This window comes from Stegostoma tigrinum, chromosome 3 (assembly GCF_030684315.1).
Source record: "Stegostoma tigrinum isolate sSteTig4 chromosome 3, sSteTig4.hap1, whole genome shotgun sequence".
NCBI classification, from domain to species: Eukaryota; Metazoa; Chordata; class Chondrichthyes; order Orectolobiformes; family Stegostomatidae; genus Stegostoma; species Stegostoma tigrinum.
In genome coordinates this window covers 96,075,260-96,085,322 of record NC_081356.1, presented here as the reverse complement: position 1 = coordinate 96,085,322, position 10,063 = coordinate 96,075,260, and positions in this window count along the sequence as shown.

Sequence of the window (10,063 nt, the reverse complement as noted above, 5' to 3'; positions counted from 1 at the left end):
TGAATATAAGAAAGCCACCAATTTACACACTTTTAGTCACATCCACAAATTCCAACATTGCCAGTACATAGTCATGAAATAAACAAATACGTCTAGCCCTAGGTACATATCTTCATTCACCCAGACAGGGAGCTGCTTAATCTTATCCTAGCCTGGCTCTGCCTGGTACTGTTGCTCCATTCCTTATCATTATCTATTTATTCCCTCTGTCTCCTAATCCCTTATATGATTCCCCATGCCTCACTTGAAGATTCTGCTGACACTAACACTTATGGCATTTGAGGTTTGCCTGGAGAATTTTGCTCACTGTGAACATTTTACTGTGAAAATAGAACTCTGTAATTAACTCCTACATTACAAAACAAAATCATGTTGGTAATTTCTTCACTTGGTAACTTCTTCATTTGCATTATGGCTTCCCCACAAGGAATGGAACTGTAGTTTGATGTTCCAGCTTCCTTCTAAACCTAATGCACCACTGTTCGCATATTGCAAACACAGATATCCTGAGGGGTAAATCTGACAGCCTTAAAAAGGAGTTGCATAATTATTTCCCTTCCATTGAATGCAATATCGGCAATACTGAATTCGCTGTTTACTTCGAGTTTGTCAGCATCCACCCAGCACTGAATGTTGATTATTGAACAAAATCTATTACATTTTCATCCTTCTTTGTTATGGTGAATGGTCATCAACCTAAAAAAGTCAACCCATTTCTTCCACAAATGCTTCCAAAATGTTTTGTTTTTATTCCAGTCTTCGAGCATCTGCAGTATTTTAGTTTGCTGCTTCCAGGAATTTTCTCTCCTGGAGGCACATTAATATGAACACTTCTGAGCTGTGGGGCTGATGACATTTTGGCAATAACACTGAAGGCTTGCACTCCAGAATTTGCCACGACCAGAGTCGGCAGCTACAATGCCAGCATCGACCCAACAATGTAGAAAATTGCCAAGGTGCATCCTATATCCAAAAAGCAGAACAAATCCAACCTGGCCAATTATCACTGCCACCAGCCTGTTCTTGATCATCAGGAAAGTGATGGAAGGGATCATTATCACTGCTATCAGGTGACACTTGTCTATCAATAACCTGGTCTCTAGTGCCCCAGTTGGGTCTCTGTCAGGGCCACTCAGCTTCTGACTTCATTATAACCTTAATTCAAATATGGACAAAAATGCTCTTGTTCTTAGGAGGGATGAAAATGATTATTCTTAACACCAAGGCTACAATTAACCAAACGTGGATCAAAGCACTCTAGCATGTAAATCAGCGGGAAATTAGAATCCATGGAAATCTGAAGGAAAACTCTTCACTGGTTCGATTCATACCTGGCACATAGCAAGACTGTCGTGATTGCTGGAGTTCAGTCAACCTAGTTCCAGGACATGACAGTAAGGGTTCCTCGGGGTAGTGTCCTAGGTCTACCCATCTTCAGCTGCTTCGTTGATTACCTTGCCTCCATCATAGGGTGAGAAGTGGAGACATTCACTGAAGATTGCACAGAATATTCAACACCATTTGTGACTCTGCAGATACTGAAGCAATACATGTTCAAATGCAACAAGACATAAATATCCATGTTTGTACTGGCAAATAACATTCAAATTAAACAACGAATTAACCACCTCCAACAAAAGATAATCTAACCATCACCCCTCGACATTCATTGACATTAACATCACTGTACCTTTTATTTTGTTTATTTGTGCTATTTTGGGTCTCTGTTTAGACTGACATTTAATTGTCCACCCTAATTGTCCAGAGGAAAGTTAAGAATCAAATAATTCCTGTGAGTCTGCAGTCACACTCAGATCAGACCAGATAAAGATAGCAAATTTCATTTCTTAAACGGCATTGGTAAACTAAATGAGCTTTTCTGACAAGGCAGTGGCCATCTTGTTACCGTTAGTCTGGATTCTTATTCCAGATATTTTAAGACTAAAATTTCACCAACTACCATGTCTAGGGAAACCCAGTCCCCAGAAGAATACGCTGGGGCCTGAATTACTAGTCCAGTGACATTATCACAACGCCACCGCCTCCTGCCAAATACTGTGTCTACACTTCAAAAACCAGGAATCCTGCAACAAGTAACTCATCTTCTGACTCCCCCAAACCCTGTCTACCATCTATAATGAAGAATCTGGTAGAATACTTGTCCAGATGAGTGCAATGAGATAGAATCATTGTGAAGCATCAAAGAGAAGTCAGTGGTACTTCGGCTAGTGAAATGGGGAACAGCATTGACCTTCCTCCTATATTGCTGGGCATTCCTCCAGAGGGCTTAGACTTCTTTGGTGCATGTGGCACCGTCAGCCCAGGCTGACCTGGTGTCATGTCCTTTACTACTAATCCTATCAGAGAAAGAAGTTTCGCATTGGTGCCATCTCTTTCAGCAGGACTTCCAGGACCCTGTCCACAAAACAGAATGCCAATTTCCCCAACAGTCTGGGGAAGCTGTAAGACAGCTCTGGACTGACAGTGATTTCCTAGGTGCTAAACACATGGGTGCGAGGAATGCCAGTGAATTCTGGGGTATCTACTGACGGGTATGTTGATCTGGAATTGTTGCGTGGTAAGGTGGGGAGCAACTTGAATGTGAGTGTTGTAATGTGACATGGTAGATAATTAATGAAGGGAGTTTGGCAGAACTTGCTGGCCCTACTATATCTAAAAGACTCATTCAGCTTGGACTTAGCTGTTTAAAGGTAAGATTCAGCCCTATATCTATTTTGTATCATCAGCTTTTTCTAGTCTTTGTATGCATATGTATTTATCTCTAATAACCATGTGACTTTTACTTCGCTAGTCACAGAAGTAGTTTTGCAATAAACTAATCTTTATCATTTCTTTTTCATTACAAAGCAGTGCTGTTCTTACTTTTAAATTGAAATGTGAAAAAAACACTAAGAAAAACTATTTGGAAGAACTATTTGAAAAAAAACTATTTGAAAACTATTTTGATATACAAATATATCATTAATGGACCACACTAAGCAACTGCCTGGTACATGGTTGTGAAAATAAGTTAGCTTCCCGATCTGGATAGGACCATCGCTGCTTGTTGTGTTTGTGGCAGGCATTTCATGTCCAGTGGGCAAATAATATTGTTCACTTTTTTTTTCAAATCTATTTATTTATTGGGACCACTCTGTCCCTTTCTGAATCAAACATTGTCCAGAGAAAGTAAGAACTGCAGATGCTGGAGAATCTGAGCCAGCAGTGTGGAGCTGAAGGAACACAGCAGGCCAAGCAGCATCAGAGGAGCAGGAAAGCTGACCTTTTGGGTCAGGACTCTTTTTCAGAAATGGGGGAGGGAAGGGGGCTCTGAAATAAATAAAGAGAAGGGGGGACGGTGATAGCAGGTAGATAGTGGAGCGGATAGGTGGGAGGGAAGGTGAGAGGTCAAGGAGGCAGGTGTGAAGCTAGTAAAGGTGACTGTAGGTAGGTAGTGGTGGGGATTGGTCAGTGAGATGGGAGGAGCAGATTGGTGGGAGTGAAGACAGAGAGGTCAATGAGGCGGGGATGAGGGGGGCGCTGGTCTTGGGATGAGCTCGGGCGTAGGGAGATTTTGAAGCTCGTAAAATCTAAAAGGAAGATGTCGTCGTTTGTCGTGAGCCAAGCGTAGGTGCTCCACAGAGCGGTCTCCGAGCCTCCGCTTGGTCTCACCAAGGCAGAGGAGGGAACAGCAGATACAATAGATCACATTAGCAGATGTGCAGGTCAACATCTGTTTGATGTGGAAGGTTTTTCTGGACACCTGGGATGGGGGTGAGAGGGCAGATGTAGCGGCAGGTGTAGCACCTCCTGCGGTTGCAGGGAAAGGTGTCGGGGCAGTGGGGCAAGTTGGGAGTATGGACGAGTCACAAGAAGAGCAGTCCCTCCAGAAGGCAGATGATGGTGGGGAGGGAAATATGTCCTTCGTAGTGGGGTCAGGTTGCAGGTGGAGAAAGTGGCGCAGCATGATGTTTTGAATCGGAGGTTAATGGGGTGATAGGTGAGTGCAAGGAGAATTCTGTGTTTGTTGTTATTGTGGGGAGGGGGTCTGAGGGCTGAGGTGTGAGAAACGCAAGAGATGTGGCCAAGGGTGTTTTCAATCACTGTTGGGGGGGATGTTGCGATCCTTGAAATAGGAGGACATCTGGGATATCCAGGAGTGGAATGCCTTATCTTGGGAGCAGATGTGGAGGCAGAGGAATTGGGAATAGGGGATCACATTCTTACAGGAAGGTGGGTGAGAGGAGGTGTAGCCTAGGTAGCAGTGGGAATCGGTGAGCTTGAAATAAATATCATTTTCGAGGTGGTCATCAGAGATGGAGACAGAAAAGTCCAGGAAGGAGAGAAAGAGATATCGGAGATGATCCTCGTGAACTTGAGGTCCGGATGAGTAAAATTGATGAACTGTTTGAGCTCTGCATGGGAACACGAGACGGCGCTGATACAGTCATCAGTGTAACAGAGGAAGGGGTGGAGGATAGGGCCAGTGTAGCTGCTGAAGAGGGATTGTTCCGCATATCCTACAAAGAGGGAGGCACAGCTTGGGCCCATGCGGGTTCCCATGGCCACCCCGTTAGTCTGTAGGAAGTGGGAGGAGTTGAAAGAAAAGTTGTAAAGGAGAAGGACAAGGTCAGTTAAGCGGATAAGGGTGTCAGTAGAGAGGGACTGTTTGAGCCTGCAGGATAGGAAGAAGCAGAGGGATTGAACATCCATAGTGAAGATGAGGTGTTGGGAGCCAGGTACTCGGAAGTTTTGGAGGAGGTGGAGGGCATGGGTGGTGCCCTGGATGTACATGGGGAGTTCCTGGACCGGGGTGCGGGGAGAAAATGGAGTCGAAATAAGTGGAGATAAACATGGTGAGTCAAGAGCAGGCAGAGACAATGGGTCGGAGATAATGGGAACTGCAGATGCTGGAGAATCCAAGATAACAAAGTGTGGGGCTGGATGAACACAACAGGCCAAGCAGCATCTTAGGTGTTGAGGAGGATGGGGTGTGTTGGAGGCAGGAGAAGGGGTCTGTAGAAGGGGGGGGTTTGACTTGAGGTTAAAGAAATAGGCGTGGTGAGGTGAAGGTGGTGGAAACATCTAGGCGTGAGCAGTATTCATTTATGTTTGAGGTGGAGGGGGATAAAGGTGAGTCCTTTACTGAAGACTGATTGCTCATTCTCAGTGCGGGGCAGGTCTGGGGGAATGGTGTAGACTGGCAGGGCTGGAGGCTGGCATTGACTGTGGAGTTGATGGCTGTAGGGTAGGTGGGCGGAGCAGCATCGGCGGTGTTGGCATTGGCAGGGGCATCCTCAAAGTTGGTGGTGGCAGTGGCGTCGGCATCAGCAGAGATAGCATCTCATTTTCTGCCTTGGAAGCCTACAGCCCAATGGTCTCAATGTGAACTTCACAAGCTTCAAAATCTCCCTACACCCAACCTCATCCCAAGACCGGCACCCCCTCATCCATGCCTCCTTGACCTGTCCGTTTTCCCTCTCACCTCTCCGCTCCACTATCTACCTGCTGTCACCGCCCCACCCCATATCTATTTTTTTCAGAGTCCCCTTCCCCTCCACCATTTCTGAAGAAGGGTCCCGACCCAAAAATTCAGCTTTCCTGCTCCTCTGATGCTGCCTGGCCTGCTGTGTTCCTCTAGCTCCACACTGTGTGTAATATACATCATCCAGCTTTGACAGGCTCTCGAGTTGTGAATGGTGCTGAACATTGTGCAATCAGGGGCAAACAACCCCACTTCTGACTTCCTGTTGCAAGGAAGGCTATTGATGAAGCAGTTGAGAATGGTTCAGCCTACGACGTTACCATGAGGAACTCCTGCAGAGATGTTCTGAAGCTGAGATAGCCGATCTCCAACAACCACAACATTTGTGCCAGGTATAACTCCAACTAGCTAGGATATCTTGTTGCTAAACTCAAGTCGAATGTAGCCCTGATGTCAAGAGTTGTCATTCTGACCTAAACGCTGGAGTTCAGCTCCTTTGTCTATGTTTGAACCAAGGCTTTAATGAGGTCAGGAGTTTACTGACCCTGCCAGAACCCAAACTGTACATCAGTAGACTGATAACCCTTTAATTGGCTAGGCTGGGTTTGTCCTGCTTTTTGCATACAGTGCAAACCTGGGCTAGTTTCCACATTGTCAGGCAGATGCTAGTGGTGTCACTGTACCACAACAGCTTGGCTAGAAGAGTGGCAAGTTCTAGAGCACAGTTATTTGGTACTATTGCCAAAACATGGTCAGGGCATATCCAGTGCCTCCAAACATTCCTTGGTAAGACTTGTATCAGTGGTGCTGGGGGCCATTGGAGGATGCTGAAATGGATCAACTACTCGACACATCAGGCTGAAGATTGTTGTGAAAGCTTCGACCTTATCTTTTCCACTTATGTACTGGGTCTTCCATCTTTGAGGATAGGAATATGTGGAGAAACCTCCTCCAGTTTAATTGTCCACTGTTATTCACGGCTGATTGTGGCAGGTCAGCAGAGCCTAGATTTGATCTGTTGGTTATGGGATTGCTTAGTTCTGTCTATCATTTGCTGCTTAGCTGTTTGGCATACAAGTAGTCCTGTGTGGTAGCTTCACTATGTTGACACCTCATCTTTAGGAAATCCTAGTGTTTGACCCTGACAGGATTGATTCCCTGGGCTGATGGTAATGGTTGATTGGGGGGTGAGTGATGATGATGGTATAGATTGTATTAGAGTACAGTTCCACTGCTCTTGCTAGCCACAGTGGATGGCCAGCCCATGTGATTGTCCAGTCTTGAGTTGCTAGATCTGCTTGAAGTTTGTCCCATTTAACATGATGATAGAGCCACACAATACGATGGACATTATTCTGAATGTGAAGACAGGACATAGTGACCACAGGGACTGTGTGGTGGTCACCCTGACTGACACTGTCTTGGACAGATGCAACAGCAGCCAGTAGATTGGTAAGGGTTAGATCGAATATGTTTTTCCATCTTACTGTTTCCTTCATTACTTACTGCAGACCTAGTTGACAAGCTGTGTGCTTCCAGACCTGACCAACTCAATCAGTTGTTTGCTGCCAGGCCATTCACAGTGGTGGACATTGAAGTCTCTCATCCAGAGTTCATTTTGTGCCCTTGCCACCTTCAATCTTTCTTCCAAGTGTTGCTAAAGATTGAAGAAGACTGCTTCATCAGCAGAGGAAGTACGGTAAGTAATACTCAGCAGATAATTTCCTTGCCATGTCTTGACCTGATTTCACGAAACTCCGTGGTGTCAAGAATTAATTATGATGAGTACCCATAGCAACTCTCTCCTAATTGTATACCACCAGCTCTGCTATGTCTGTCCTGCCAGTGAGACAGAACATATTAAGGGATAGTGATGGTGGTGTCTGGGATATTGTCTGTCAGGTATGATTCTTTGAGTATGATTGTCTCAGGCTGTTGCTTAACTACTCTGTGAGACAGCTCTCCCAGTTTTTGCACTAGCCCCCCGAATGTTAGTAAAAAGTACGTCACAAGTTTGACAGGGCTGTTTTTGCCATTGTCTTTTCCATAGCCTAGGTTGATGCCGGGTGGTCTAAATGGTTTCATTCCTTCCGTAACCAAAACCTATACCAAATTATCTGGTCATTCAACTATTAGTTTTGAGCTACTGTAAAATTTAAAACTGTAACAGTTTAATGTCATCATAATCATTTTTTATACATGAAAAGATCAGGGAATCTGTCTTGAAGTTCTACAGCTAAGTTCCAGATTCACAAATGCAGCAGTAGAAATAATACATAATTGGGCATAGGCAAATAACTTTTATTGGCATAAAGCAAGGCTCAAGGGAGAATGGTACAAGTTGTATGAAGAGAAATCTCTTCACCCAGAGAGCGGTAAGCCCATGGAATTCGTTACCACAGAAAGCAGTCGAGGCCAAAACATTTCATGATTTCAAGAAGGAGTTGGATCTAACAATTGAAGCTAAATAGATCAAAGGTTATGGGGGAAAAGCAGAAACAGGCTAGTGATTTAGTTGATCAGCTATGACCATAATGAATGGTCGGGAAGGCTCAAAGGGCGGAATAGCCTACAGCTACTCCTATTTTCTATGTTTCTATATAGGTATAATGAAAGGACATTGCTGTGACTTTCAACTCAACCACTTTGCAAACAGCCAATTATGGTAAAGAGAATGTTTTGATGCTTTTTTCCTTCATTAGCTACTTTATAAGGATATATACCTCCCAGAAATGCACCAGACTTAACTTTTAATGAATTACACATTTGTGTTCACAATATGTTGAAGCACTAACTTTCTGGCACCAAACTTCACGAGGTATCACAATGAGTATTTCATCACCACTTTTCATTTTGGCATCCTTTTGTCCACCAAATTATATGCACTTACCCTACCGATGGGATTTGACTGTCTATGTACACAAATCACTAAAATTTAATATGCACATACAAAACTAAAAAATTGAAGGGAATGTCGGCCTTCATCTTGTAAGAGCTGAAATTAAGAAAAAATTGAAAATATTCACTTCAAGTTGTACAGAGCTTTGATCATATGTCATCAGGAATACTGCATTCAGTTTGAACACTGACATTTTCATCTTGGAATCAGTACAGTGCCGATTCAGCAGAATAATACTAGAGTTTAAACGATTAAATTATGAGGATACAGGCCTGGCTTCCAATTCCTTCATTGTAGAAGGTTGAGGGTGATCCAAATGAGAAATTTTAAATGATTAATGAAAATTAACAAAGTTAGATACAAGTTAAAGTATTCCTTCTAGTGGGAAACTCCAGAAGAAGAATGTATTACTTCTTAAATAAGAACGTATCCATTCAGGAGTAAAATCAGAAAGTACTTTTCTTGTGCAATATGTGGTGAAAATGTAGATGTGGATTCAATGGAAGTTTTCATTAGGTTGTTGCTAGATAAATGATATGAATCTAGTTGTGTAAATAGAGTTGAGGCATAGATCAATTTCTGAGTGACTTACTGCTCCTCATATGTTCCAACAGGAAAAATTGCAACTTTAGTTTCTCGTTATAAGTCATCATGTTTATATGGCTGTGTGTATGGCAAGGAAACCAAGGATAATAGTTATCTTTTGTGTTGTTCTCAAGGAAGAAACAGTGTGTACTCAAAAGAGAGAGTGATGCAACAGTTGCTCCACCTGAAATTAAATCTTTGTACTCTGACGTTGCACGAGGACCTATTTCAAATTGTAATGCATGTTTGAGATAAGGAAGTAAGAAAACACTCACGCTGTTGGGTTCATGAATTTCTGCTTTTCTTAGTCTTTTTGTATCCTGTGTTAGTGGTCAGCATCCAAATCATAAAGTATTCATATCACTCTTAATGTAAGTTTTACGTCACGTCAATCATCTTGAATCCATTGTGATTTTGTTTCCTTCATGCCCGTGAAACACCAAAGAATTTACATTCGATCTGACTCTAACAGTCTTTCACCTCACACAACGTCACTCCCTCAAGTCTTCATAGTAACAGATACCAAACATAGAGAACAGCCAAGCAGTCTGAAATTGGTTATGTACAGTGAACTGGGATTGTGCTGATGGCATCATAAGGAAGGTGACATTATCTGAGCGATCAGGTACCCTCTCAAATGGAGAATCCATGGATCTGGATTTAACCTTTTGAGATTTAACATTCTCGATTTCCATTCTATCCAAGCATGATCATTTATCCATTTCAAATTAGAAGAATAGGCTAGGGATGTGCTTCTGTTTCTGTGAAAGCCCCCTTCAGCATCCTCCCCAGAAAATTGCAACCTTAGAGCATTGGGATGGAATACCAACATGCCCAGGTTCAGTTTAACAGTGGGCAATTAGCTTATTCACTTTCCTTCAGAACTTGCTATTAGCAATTATACAAAGTTTGTGCCCAGTATTGACTTTTGCCATTGACTCTGCTAAATATCATATTTACTATCACTTTTATATACTGATGATTGACGCTGTAGTCCACAATCAACCCCCCAGTGGATCCTTTTGTAAGGACTGTGGTGGGCTGAATTTCAACCATTAAGGAAGCTGTTAAACATTTCCACTTGTTATAGCAGC